Here is a 14,561-nt window from a genome sequence, read left to right as displayed (position 1 = left end):
GCCCAAAGAAGTAGTGCAGAAGTGCAATAGTATATTAATAATGATAACAGAACAATATATATAATTAATATCAATATTAGTGAACAAAAACACATAATAACCCAAAATATTGTAGAAAAATGATAAATCCAAGATACTGTCCCAAGGTTCAAAGTGTTAATTCAGATGAAATATAGATTTTCGATAACCCAGTCCCAATAGATCTTACGCTACAGGAGACTCTGGCAGCTCTCAAGGGGACGAAACCACATCCAGAAACAAATTTAAAAAGAGAAAGAAGAGAGCGCACGCTCCATGGCGTCATAAAGTAATAATTTTAATATATATGTATATATATGCTTGCCATCAGGTTCTCACTCATGTGTCTCCTGTTTCTCTTACTGTAAGTGCCAATTAGACAACAATAGAATAGCCTTTTAAGCCTCCTCTTAGTTTTTAGTCTAGCCTGCCAGCCTTCACCCTATCATAATATTTAACATCCTCCAAATTTCCACTGATACCATCTCCCTATATTACTATATATACTTAGATTTCTGTATTTCTGCCAGACCTGATGAAGAACTGCATGTGGTCCAAAAGCTTGTAGCATCTACTATCTGTCGGCCCAATAAAAGGTTTAATACCTACTCGTTCTCCCTCCTTTGCTTCTTTAATAATGACCCCTATACACACACCAAATCAGACATAAAGTTTCTGAAAATGTAGTAATATTGCACACATTTTGTGAATAAATAATCTCTTTTCAGCAAGTTGTATGTTGCTCTCTGATCCAAAATTGGCACCTGGTTCTAAGCAGGGAAGTTCACTTGTCCTTCTACAGAGCTACAATACTTAAAGTACTTCTTTGATTATGGACTAGCAGGGGGCACTGCTATTGGAAGACTATAGTATAGAGTGTTTCTCAGTTAGTGCAACTGTACAGTGCTTCTGTATTCTGAATATCTCTAATCTCCTTTTGAAATGCAAGAAGGGCCCATTGGAATTAAATGTGTTAAATTCAGAGTAAGCAAATGGAAAAGCGACCAAGAAGCATTCTGGCTCTAGAACCAGTGTTAGTTCATTGTTGTCTGGGCAAGTCAATGTATCTCCCTTTGCCTTGAGTCTAATCTATTATCAATGTATTTAAGGCAAGTATTTTTGTTCCTTTGTATTTTATGTACATTACATTGTAGTTTAATTACAAATATATAGCTATTTTTTAATTATGCTGAGAAAGTAGTCATCCCATATCCGTCTCCTGCAGATTCCTTTGAAGAACATTGGATACCCCCTTGGTGTCCAAGCTAATAAAGGAGATCCGACAAACAAAAGTCTAGAATTCTCATGAGAGAATAATTTCCATCGTATTATTTGTAGACGGGAAAAGCCTGCATTTTCTGCTGCATACGGGAACAAACTCACAGAACAAAGCATGTTTTCCAGCACTCCCAACCTGGATATATAATTTCCGTAACCTTTCTTTTGATGGAAACAAACAGGAAGTAGTAACTATTATCTCTCTGGGGTGTCAATCTCAGCACCAACTGGCAGACTTCATAACTGTCTATGTATTTGCTAAAGACTGTTCATCAATGATCTTCCCACAGCTTGTCAGGAAGCCTCAATACACATGTATGCAGATGACACAATCCTATATGCACACAGCCATAGCCTCTCTGACCTTCAACACATACTTCAGTCTGACTTTTGAGACTCGAAAACTGGATTTCCCAAAACAAACTGTTTTTAAACACTGACAAGACTGTAACAATGGTGTTTGGGACCAAGACTAAATTTTTAAAGCTTCCAGCGACTGAGCTCCAGATTACAACCAACACTAACACCACCCTAACTCCTGTTACTAGTTTTAAATACCTGGGCATATGGTTTGACTCCCACTTAACATTCGGGATGCACATTAATACCCTGACAACCAAGACCTATGCCAAACTAGGGATACTTTACAGGAACAAATCCTCCCTAAGTCTCCTGGTCAGAAAGCGTATTGCACAGCAGATGCTAATGCCAATTATTGACTATGGTGACATAGTATATGGCTCGGCACCTCAAATCACCTTAGCAAACTTAACACCCTCTACAACTCAATTTGTCGTTTTGTTCTCCAATGCAACTTTAACACACATCACTGCGAAATGCTCAAAGAACTAGATTGGTCATCACTCGAGTCTAGGTGCAAAGTTCACCTTTCCTGTCTTGCCTTCAAATTCTTTATGGGCAAGCTACCCAGCTACCTGAACAAGCTCCTCACCCCTACCACATACAGCACCTATCACCTGAGATCAGACTCCAAAAGACTGTTCATGGTCCCAAGGCTTAACAAAGTATCCAGCCGCTCCTCCTTCTCTTACCGTGCACCCCAAAACTGGAACAACCTACCAGAGACTCTTACATCCACCACCAGTCTAAGTACTTTCAAATCTAAGGCTGTCACACATTTTAATGTGGTCTGTAACTGTTTCATACGCCCATAATACAAATTATCTTTAACTGTGCACGCAATGTCTTGTATATAATGTATACCCTGCTCATTATGTAACTGTATTTGTAAACATATATTATTTGTCTTAACTCTGTGCCCAGGACATACTTGAAAACGAGAGGTAACTCTCAATGTAATACTTCCTGGTAAAATATTTTATAAATAAATAAATAAAGAGTGGGGTAGAGAATAGCCCTTGGAGAACTCACAAGTGTTATCACCTTATCCAGGGTTATTCCTGCAATTTAAACCAGTTCCAGACAGACTGTTTTTTTTTAATTAAATGGGGTTGGATTGTAAATTCTCACGAGCAGGGCCCTCCTTACCCGTATCTGTTTGCATTTGTTTATCATTTTTTGGTATGTCATTATGTTGATATAATTTGAATAACTCTGTAAGCCATTGTACCGCGCAGCAGAATATGTTAACGCTTTACAAATAAACGATAATAATAATGGTTAAAAGCCATAAACTGGCTGATACTTCCAAAAGGCAGCTCCTGTCTCACCCCATATTTCACATCCCAGTGTAACAAATTGGATGTGCTCAGCCTGTTCAAATCGTTTAGAGACAGGTGACAACCCTATGTGCCATATGTATGGTAGAACCTCGAAGTCAACACACAAGATGGTCTAATGCCAATAATTACATCCTAATGAAGCGGTTCCTAGCAAATATTATTAATGTGCAAATTTCATGTTGTCTATAGACCAGATTAAACTGTGGCACACCACCTGGTTCTGTAATTTGCGTTATACTTTCCTTTAATCAATAATTAGCGTGTTATGAGAGCTACACCAATGGTAATAAACCTACTGCATCTAAGTTACAGCAAACCTGCTCTGTTTTAGCATACCCATTTGCTGTTGGCAACATTAATATATTTTAATAAGATCTGAAGATTTGCTGATGTTAGGTACTTATTAAAAAATATAAATGCACACTTTATATATATAAAAAATTCTTACCCTTTTTTGGATTTTTGTATTGTTACCCAAACATGTACACAGTACAGTGTTCATTCAGTAGTTTGTAATTCCATACATTGCAATTGTACAGTACATATAATAGCATAGCCGGATCGCTGGGCCCATACTCATAGCCAAGGTAATGGTAGTTGGAAGCTGATACATTTTTGAGTGCAATACCACATTTATATTTTATCTCTTACTCTACTAAAAATCGTTACATTGTCCCTGCTTTTTAGTTTCAATTTGTCCTTTTGGAAGTGCATTTGACAATTTGTTTTTACATATACTAATAGTATACATACATATATATATCTATATCTGGAGTGCCGATATAGAGTGGTTATAAGACATTTATGATACTTTTTTTAAATTTACTTTTGTTACCTTGAGAAAAGTCCTAGGATAAGGACCGAAATGTTGGACCTTTGTACAATCAAGCACATTAAATAAGTTGATATATAGATTCGTCCCCAGAATTGTTATTCCTCTTCATTTTTGCATTCAGGTGTTACTTATTTTCAAATGTGTGTTTACAGCTCATCGCTAACTCATTCGTGAGCTTTGAATCAAAATAATGTATATATATAATATATATAATAATAGTGGAAAAATAAGATACAGCCGTTATTTTTATACTCGCAATCCTGTACTCGGAGCTCTAAATGTAATCTCCTTTTTTATATAGTTAAATTGTATTGTGAGGGTATTTTTTTAATATTCTCTAGGATTGAAAAAATATTCTGGTTCAAAGAGTTACATAAATAGGAGCACAAATGGAAAAGTTAGAGCGGTTTAAAAGGAACCATCAGCAGCGGATTTCAAGATCCGACGCCCCCTACGTACTTACATGCCGCTGCCGCCTTCCTCCATCCGAATCGCAGTGTCGAATGACGCCGCACCAACGTGATGTTGGACGGTGTCGCGTTGCCGTGCTAACGCAACGTCATGACGTCATTTAACGGCGCAATGTCACGTTGCCATGTGATGTCAGCGGCGTCATTTGACACTGTGATTCAGAAAGAGGGGGTAGCAAGGAGGTGGCTGCCACATGTTAGTGCCTTCCCATCAGGCCCGATAGGACTGAGAGTGCGGCATCTGTTTTTGCCTAGTCTATATTAATATTTTGGTATCCCTATTCCTTGTGTTTAGATTTATTGCTGATGCTTCTATAGTAGAAATATATATATATATATTTTAATGAACATGGAGAAAGATTGTACAGCATAATGACATCATCCATAGTCTGAAAACTAATGTAATATTGACCCAATTAAAAAAAATACTGGGGGGCAAGAGGTGAAGGGGGAACGTGGGGGAGAATCTGGAGAGCTGGGAGAATATGTGGGTGAGAAGCTGGAGAGGAGGGGAACATGTGGGGGGAAGAAGTTGCTGAGGAAGGCAGCATGTAGGGGTAGAAGCTGGTGAGGAGGGGAGTATGTGCGGAGAGAAGCTGGTGAAGAGGGGAGTATGTGGGGGGAGAATCAGGTGAGGAGGGGAGCATGTGGGAAGAAGCTGGTGAAGAGGCAGGGCCGGTGCAACCACTAGGCGGCCTATGGTGGCACAATTTGGAGGCGGCAGCGGGTGAGGTTGGTGACGGCGGCAGCTCGACTCTAGAAGGCCAGGATCAGTTGCAGAGTGGTGGAAGCGTGCACTGCAGATGAGGACATAGGACACTCCAACGCTATAACCTCAGCGATCTGAAAGAAAGTGAGAACTTCCAGTGCCAGGGAGAAACTCCACAGCCATGTAAGGAATTTTAACTTAGGGGGTGGTGCAAGAGGATGAAGAGCGGTTGAGAGAGGATGACGGGGGGGGGATATAGGATTAAGAGGTTGTGAGGATGAGGTGGGGTGAGCGAGGATGAAGAGGAGGAGAGAGGATGAAAAGGGGGTAAGGGAAAGAATCGGGAGGGGGGCCGAGAGAGGATTGTTTCGGGACGGGACAAGTCCATCCAACATACATGACATTCCAAATTTTTTTCAGAACATTTGTTTGGCAGAGGGGGTTTGGTTTGGTACCAAATAAACTTGAACCGGCCCTGTCTACCGCCATTGCTTTTAATTAGTTTTCAGAGATGTTATTGAGGTAACCAAGCAATGCTGGTACAACTAAACCCTCCCCGTCCTCTTCTCCATTTTTGTAGATGAGCGCAGCTAGCCAGGAAACTCGAGGCATAGATTATTTGTAACAGTAGTAATGATATATATATATATTATTTTTGTTTGCATCATTTAACTTTATTATTATATTATAACGTAAGTATATACATCATTTATCAACACAGTGTTAACAACAAATAACTTACATGACAGAGTGAACACAAACAATTTAGGATTGAGCTTTATTGATTATAGGATGAGTGCACTGTGTAGTTGATTTATTTTATTTGGTTGTACATATAATTGTTAGTATAAATTCAATGACAATATTAGAGATTTGCGTAAGGCTTTCAATTTACTTTGCAACATTTTCCATGGTTCTCTCTTAAATGTACATGTGTTTGTCAAAATTCAAGAATGCCCAAAAATAGACACAACATTTGCACCAGATTACAGCTACATTTCACAACTGCTGACAGAATTTCACAGGAAGGGCGATATATAAAGAGCTAGGTGACCGTGCTCCTTGACCTTTAATACTTAGTGAATATTTGTTTGCCATTTTCCCAAATTTGTTTGTGGAAAAACAAAGACAGATTTCTCCCGATTCTCGGCTTAAGCTAAAAAAATGTGCACGTCTCTAATCATATGTTTCCTAAGTATGGTAATATAAGATCACACAATAATATAATTACATATGATGTTGTGACGTTTGTGGCAAATGGAGTGCCGTTATAGAGTGTTTATAAGACATTTATGATACTTTTTTTAAATTTACTTTGTTACCTTGAGAAAAGTCCTAGGATAAGGACCGAAATGTTGGACCTTTGTACAATCAAGCACATTAAATAAGTTGATATATAGATTCGTCCCCAGAATTGTTATTCCTCTTCATTTTTGCATTCAGGTGTTACTTATTTTCAAATGTGTTTTTACAGCTCATCGCTAACTCATTCGTGAGCTTTGAATCAAAATAATGGATGAAGGTAATGGCAATAAAATCTAATAATCTCTTTATTGCTACCCTACATTTTTACAAAAAAATAAATAAACTCTTTCTGATGAAGGCACCTTAGTAGTTAGTAGCTCTAAATGCTTGCACTTTTGTAACCACTAGTTAGCTATTAAAAGGTGTCACTTCCACCTTACTTTTGTTCGGTCTTAAAAATATAAGTGAGTGCAATAAAGGTGAAACAAACAACCCCTAAAATGTAGCATTTCTGTAGGGTGTACTCACTAAAGTGTGATGGCCGTTGATCCACTAACAAGCAAAATGTGAATATAGACGTATGTAACAAACCATGTTCAATAGCGTCATATCTCCATGTACTGTATCCTTACATTTATGACACACTCTATTTTCTACAATTGGCTAAAAAATAGGCATACATTTGTTGCAAGTTTCTTAGTTACATACAGCTTTGCCAGCTCCAATTTAGCAGGGGGAAAATGATGAAAAGTAAGAAATGGATCCATTCCACTATAATAGGACTGTAGTACTGTAACTCTCTCATAACTACTGTATCCCTATTGCTTTATATTACTCATCCAATATGGCACACTGATGTTCAATAAAAACTACAGCAACAAATAAATGCAGTCACACTAAATGGTGCATATGGTTTTAGAGCAAAAGCCGGTTTGTAGAGATTGTGTCCCGCACTTTGTTTACTTTCTCTATACATAGCATTTAATATGAAATTATTTACTGGGCAGCAAAATCACAATTTTCTTAGAAAGCAAATGGTAGCTATATTACCATCTCATTAAATGTAACACAACACTTGCAGATACAGAGCTGCTGGATACAAAATAATCTCTGTATACAGCCACAAAAGGATTGTTCAGAGGGATCTGCAAGTTGGGCCCATTCGTTATGCCAACAACATGTTAGTCTGTTAGTTTTCTTTACAAAGATCAAACAAACAAGGTCAGAAAAAAGATTGTTGTATTTAGTTTGCTGGGAAATTAAGGGCGTACTGATTGAGAAGTTATTTTTAGTCTTTGGATGTGGCATATGCCTAGTGAAGACTCCATCGTGTTAATGACAGAAGCAATGAACTCGGCCAAAACAAACAGGCTAATTTTATTCTTCTGGGTAGTTATGAATTTGCATTGCCCATGCTTTTTTTTTTATATGTGGTTGGCTGCAGACATCAGGTCTACTAGGAGAGCAGGAAATGGGCTCCTCATCAGGGCTCTCGATTTCCTTCCTTCTTGTAAGTGTTCACGGCTGTTTTATGGAACGCTTTCCACAAAGCGTTTTCTTGCGTGTTAGAAGGAGGTGTGGAGCAGATTTAAATCTGGGAAGGAAACGTGTAACACTCATAACACTCTTGACTCCCAAGGAAAGTTGCTCTTGGCGCCTGTGATTGTAACCCATTTAACTGCGAAAGAGCTGCAAGCTTCAAGATCACTGATCAATAATGCGCCTTTAGGGCAGGTGGATCTGTAAGAGCAGCTATTCAAATGTCCAGACACATGTAGAAATACATATATAAACAACTAATGAGTTAGTCCATTAAAATATATTGCAGCCAGCAAAGAATATTCCATCAAAAGCTGTCCCATGTCCTCATGCTGTGCTTATAATGCTGTACCCTTTACAAGAAAATATTTATATCAAATGCTTGGGGTCCAATGCATGGGGCAAGCAATCTACTAAATTGCTAAAAGAAAATGTTTTTCTGGATTGAACATTTATTGTTACATTATATTACCATTTCATGAGCCCAGGAGAAGAGAGTGGGGCCTCTATAACCACAGCACCCCCCCCCCCCTAAATTTGCTGCCAGCCAGGTTTTGCTCCCCTAGACCTGTGCCTAGTAGGCATTTGCGTAAATATGGGTCTGCAGAAGCCTAGTACAATTAACCTCGCTCCTTTCACTCTCTAAAGTATTTCTACCAGGCTCTATTCTTCCCCCCTGCTATACAACGTGCTCTTACACGCAATTCGATTATTTCTATTTCTCTCCCCCCTACTAGTTTAGTGAGAGAACTTGTGTTTTGATGAAGTACCACGTTTCATTTTAATGATGACTATGAGCGTTCTATGAGCGTTTACTGTTTAGTACGAAAAATGTAATGTACTGTAAGAACGGCACCATTCTTGGCCAGCAGAGGGAGAGGCAGGTCAAAGCATGACTACTGTGATGCTATTAAACTGTTGTACTGACACAATGAATCTGCCTCACAGCTTGAAATCTAAATGTGTATCTAAAGCTGTATAGCTAGACAGGGTTTTATCACATTTACTCCTGTTTCCAGCTGTACTGTACTGTATATATAAACGTCTTTAAGCAGGGTCTGACTGGTAAATTTTAGCCAGAGGTGCAAGCCCGACCAACTGACCCAGGAACCAAGTGCCCCACACACCATACCTATACGCACACTACATGCACCCTACAGTTACACACATGTACACCACATACAATAGGCAAACGCCGTACACCTGAAAATGCACAATAAATTAACACAACATATGCATATGTACACACTTCATAAACACATACCACACATGATAACAGACCAAAAGCACACACCAGATGGATGCAGCATGTATTATTAAACACACAATATAAACACATGCACACCACATACACACACAGTACATGCTATACATATATGCACATACACACAAACAGCATATGCACCGTATACATACAGAAGTAACACTTTATTGCACTCAATAGCAATACATGTGTCATATATACATACCCCATACAGTACATGTACCATATATACACACACCTAATACATACATCATATACTGTATATATATATATATATATATATATATATATATATATATATATATATATATGCACACACACACTCCATGCATGCATCATGTACAGTATACACCCCCCCCCCCATACCGTACATGCATCATATCCAGTATACACACACCCCATACATGCATCACACACAGTATTATTATTATAAGCCAGGGGGCAGATGAAATACATTGCAGGCAATCTCAGATGTGAACCCTTTGCATGCTGTTTCTGTGCAGAGGGAAGCAGCTCTTGGGGAATCCTTTCAGACGTCCGCCTTTGGGGCGACGCAGATGTAGGCTGTACAGTATACACAAAACACACATCCCAAACATGCATCATGTACAGTACAGTATACACATCCCCCCCATACATGCATGATATATACACACACACCATAAGGGCCGGGTTGATGGCGCTGTCCAGCTGTCCATGTTGTCATAGTTTGCAGCAGCCAATTTTTTCACACCTGAACCAATGGATCTTGGGAAAATACTAGGACTATTTTCCCAAGCCTTGAGTTAGTTAAAAGTGGAGGTTTTGGCTATCCATCAAGAGAAGACTGCGCTTATAGCCCCTGTCAGTTCCCTACAGCTCCAATTGGATTCATCCCTGGTCTAACCCTCTATTGGAGACAAGATACATCTACCCACACCACCCAAGGACAATGCTGCAGGGGGTGCACAGAAAAACCAAAAACACCAGGCGCTCTTAAAATAACAAACCAAGGTGACAACAAATAATAATAATAAGTGACTAAATGTGAAAAGTTATATAAATGTCAAAAATGAAGATACACTGCTCAAACCCCAAATGAATCATACTCCTAGTTCTTGAATGTAATTTCTTCGTGTAATGGGGACTGCAGGATCAAACCAGATGCAAAGGAGACGAGCAGAACATAATACAATATTACCAGAAAAAAGAGATAAATGTGTCTTGTATTCTTATGATGCCGAAACTCACATGGCTCAAGAAATAATAGGCAGTGATACTGTAGATACAATGGGTTAATTCCAGGAATCCCTTCGAGTGGCTCCTTAATATCAACCCCTTGCGATTTGCGTGCTGGTAGAATGAACCTTGACCCTTTCGAGACACAAGATAACACACAAAAGTGTATAGAGTAAGGCTTATGTAGAATCGCCAAAATATAAACAGTGAACACTCACATCTTAAATGTTCAAATCAGTGTAGCGAAGAAGGAGCCCCCTCCACAAGCAATGCAGGGCCTCTGAGATTTGTATCACCACTACTCTGCTCAGTCCCAAAGCCATCTCTCACTCAGCATCGTTCCTGGGATCACGGTAGTAAGGCCTCATGGTACAGTAGTTAGTCTGGTGGCTGTCCCCTCCTCTCTGTTGCAATACCGGTCACCAGCTTTACGCATTTCGCTGCGTTTCGCTCCTGAGCCCGGATCTTATTGATCAAGTTCAAAATGCATCTTGGTTTTCCAAATTAGAATTAAGAGGGACGTAGAATCTGGTGAGGATTCGCTCGGGGATGAGTGGAAAACCGCATTTATGACTAGGTATGGACACTTTGAATATGGTGCAATGCCATTTGGACTCTGTAACATCCCGGCGACCCTTCAGTTATTTGTGAATTACATTTTTCGAGTGATACTAGTCGTTTTTCTGGCAGTATACATGGATGACATTCTAATTTACTCTCGTCAGAAAATGGGGCATGTGAAAAATGTACTTGAAGTATTGAAAAGACTGCGCATACACAGATAGAATGCCAGACAAGACAAATGTTCTTTTCACATTACGGAGGTAGAATTCCTTTTGTATGTTAACTCCTAACACGGTGTGTCCATGGACAAATGGAAAATTCACGCCATTCTGTACTGGCTAACGTTTGGTGAATTTCTATTGTTGTTTTATACCGAAATACTCTTAGCTGGTAAAAGCACTAAGTAACCTCACTTGTAAGGGGGTACCCTTTAAATTGATTAAGTGTTTAAACAACAAAAACTATTTTTGGTTGAATCTCCTGTGTTGGCACAACTAGAAACCTGTAAAACGTTTGTTCTTGAAACCGACGCTTCCAACACAGCCCTAGGGTCCATTCTGTCAAGACAAAGATAATGTTCTTCTTCCCATAGCATATCATTCACAAAAATTAACTGGTCTGGACCTAAACTACTCCGAGGGATTTCAACATTGGTGACGTTACCTGGAAGTGCTTCCTATCCCATCAAAGTTATCAACGATAAACGTCCATAAAAACTGGACATTTTTAAAGTCCGCTACTGTAACAAGTGATCACCACAAACAGGACGGGACCACTAGGCCGAGGTGGGGATTAGTAAACACCGACCTGGAGCCGAGAGGCCACGTCCAGTGTGCAGGTTTGTAGTCGTATAGCCGGGTCAGGGTAGGAGATGTCGGGTAGTAGGTATACTTGCCGTGGTCGAAGGTAGGAGACTGGAGGGTAGTAGTGGTCACGTAGCCGAGGTCAAGGGGAGCAGAAGATAGGGTAGTATATGTCCAAGCCAAGGTCGAGGATAGGAGACTGTAGAATAGTAGGTAAATATCCATGGTCCAGGTTCAGGTGAAACTGCAAGGAAAGACAGGCACAGCAAAGCAAGGCAGGACAAGGAACAACAAAGTGCTTGCTACCAGCACAATGTCACAAGTAACAAACTGTTATGCTTAGCCAATTTGCAGAGGCAAAGGCTGAGCTTATAAAGGGTGAACAGCCAATAGAAAAACAGCTGCATGTCAGAAGCAGAAAGTGAAACCAGAGCCCTGATTCTTTGCTGTGCAGTGTGCACACAGCAGGTGCTGATGAGGTATAGTTGCAGCAAGTCTGAATCAAACTCTTGAGCGGAGCCTGCGCTCAATCCTCAGTGCTACGTATCTTAGTCCTAGACACGCAGATGGAGGTTGTTCTTTTACATGTTTTAAGTATATTATCTTGTATCGCTCAAGAACTAAACCTGAGAAGGCCAATGCCTTGTCCCAACTACACACTGCCGACGGGTATCGCCCGGAACTACTGCCGATCGTAACGCATCTGAAGGTGATTGCAGCTATTGATCCAACCACCTGTTAAACTCAATTAAAATTTACACCCGCTGAGTTAAAATGATTACAGGTTTTTTTTCCAAACATTACGAATGCACCGCAAGACTCGGAGGCTTTATCTAGAAGGGGATCAAGATTTATGTGCCTTTAAAAGACACGTGTAGAATTGCTGGAGTGGTGTCACGACACTCCATTAGCCGGCCATAAAGGGTGTACAGAAGACTTTGAAACAGATTCAGTGTTGGTTTTGGTGGTATCGACTGAAAAAGGAGGTAGAGGAATTTGTTCAATGTGGTGTAATATGTGCTCAAATGAAAACCTCTTGCCAGGCACCTTACGGACCCCTTCGCCCTTTGCTGGTGCCAGCTAAGCCATGGCAAAGGCATCTTATGGATTTCAGCACCGGTCTTCCAAAATAATTCAGTAATCTGGGTGATCATAGATATGTTTTCGAAAATTAGACACTTTGTAGCCCTACCCTCTTCGCCGATTTTGGCCCCTCTGTTTATGCATCACATGTGTCATGTACATGGATTACCGGTTAGTATTGTCACTTATCGAGGGCTGCAGTTCACGGCTTGCTTTTGGAAAGAACTTGCTTCCAGTGTTGGAATCCATGTACGTTTTTCCTTAGTGTTTCACCCATAGACTCATGGTCAAACCGAACAAGTGACTCAAATCCTCGAACAGTATCTCTGCAGTTATTTAAACCATACTCAGGATAAGTGGATGAATCTTATAGCTTTGGTAGAATTTGCTGCAAAAAGGATCTAGATTGCACAAATTAGAATATACATTTTATTTAACTATGTAAAAAGGAGGTAATTGTCCCCCAACGCGTTTCACAACAAAACTGGCAGTGGGCCTTTCTGATAAGTTGTTAGTACTTCTTTCTCCTAATTCCCTGGGCGGAGAGCTCATAAAATACATTGTGCGTTTTCAGTTTTCTGAAGATGAGAGTCTGATTACCAGAGATGCGCATTGCGTGAGCTGAAGTCTCGGAGGCTACATTCCCGCTGCTAAATATCCTTGTAAGCGTCTTTTGATGAGGTTCCACGGAGAACAGGAATTGAGGTACATTATACTTATTCTGTCCAAACTAAGGGGTTCCCTATATAAATCTATTTTACTGTGCTATGTATTAGTAGTTATTAGTAACCCCATCTAATGCACCATGTATATTGCTGATTATGATAATTAGCCTTCTGATTCGCTAGTAACTCTGCCAAGGGGGGTGTAAAAGAATGAACATGGGACACAATTCAGAAATCCCGGAGGAAGCCATTCACCTGGTGAAACGCATAGGATTTGTAAATTACAGAGGACACCATATCCAATGTCGGCGGCCATTTTGTTTCCTCAGAATGGCTGGACTAGTGAGGATAAGAACCTGTATTATACAAGCGGATCTCCAACAGCGTCCGCATTCCACTCTACTGAACGGGAGGTGAGGCATCTGGGGCTGCCAAATACAAATAACTCAAGAGCTTATTTTCTAAAGACCTCTCGTGAGTGCTATATACCACCTGTGTGTATCTAGTAAACATAGGTTTACACTACTGTGTTGGTCTGTTCCATCTTTCTGAAGCTATTTGGAACAATCTTCCAGTGTTTTCATTAGAAACACTGATTGGTGCTTCTGTTATGCACTCACCTACTGTACTGTGAATAGTATTAGTCACATTCTCTCTGACCTACTCTCTATCACAGACTTGTACTGTGCTGTGGTTTATTCCCTCTAGTTTATGAACCTGGGAGTCACTGGGCGCCTCAACATCCAATCCTCACAAACGGAAGAAGAAATCCGTGATTTGAGAGCTGCAGCCTACCCAAGAACTTATCAGTATCATTTATTATTACAGCCCCGTATCACCAATGTCACTTATTTTGTTGTTTATTATAGTGCCACTTTAGAGCGCATAGAATTTTCTCCTTCCCTATATGTATGACAGTTTATATTAATAATTTGAGAAACTAAGGCTGCGTCCCCGCTAGCGCTGAGAGGGCGGCGCTTGCCGAGTTCACTTTGTGCAAAGTGAATTCTCACGTCCCCGCTCACGCAGCACACTCGGGAAGCTTGGCACTTGGGAAGTCAAAAAAAGAGTGTTCGAAGCGAGCTAAATAGGCCCACCATGCACCCCCCCACGCGTGCCCGCAAAATTCGCAGGACACCCGCGCTCCTGCTTGGAGAGTTGGTGACG

Source organism: Ascaphus truei, chromosome 10 (assembly GCF_040206685.1).
Source record: "Ascaphus truei isolate aAscTru1 chromosome 10, aAscTru1.hap1, whole genome shotgun sequence".
Taxonomy (NCBI): domain Eukaryota; kingdom Metazoa; phylum Chordata; class Amphibia; order Anura; family Ascaphidae; genus Ascaphus; species Ascaphus truei.
This window is presented reverse-complemented; position numbering follows the sequence as displayed.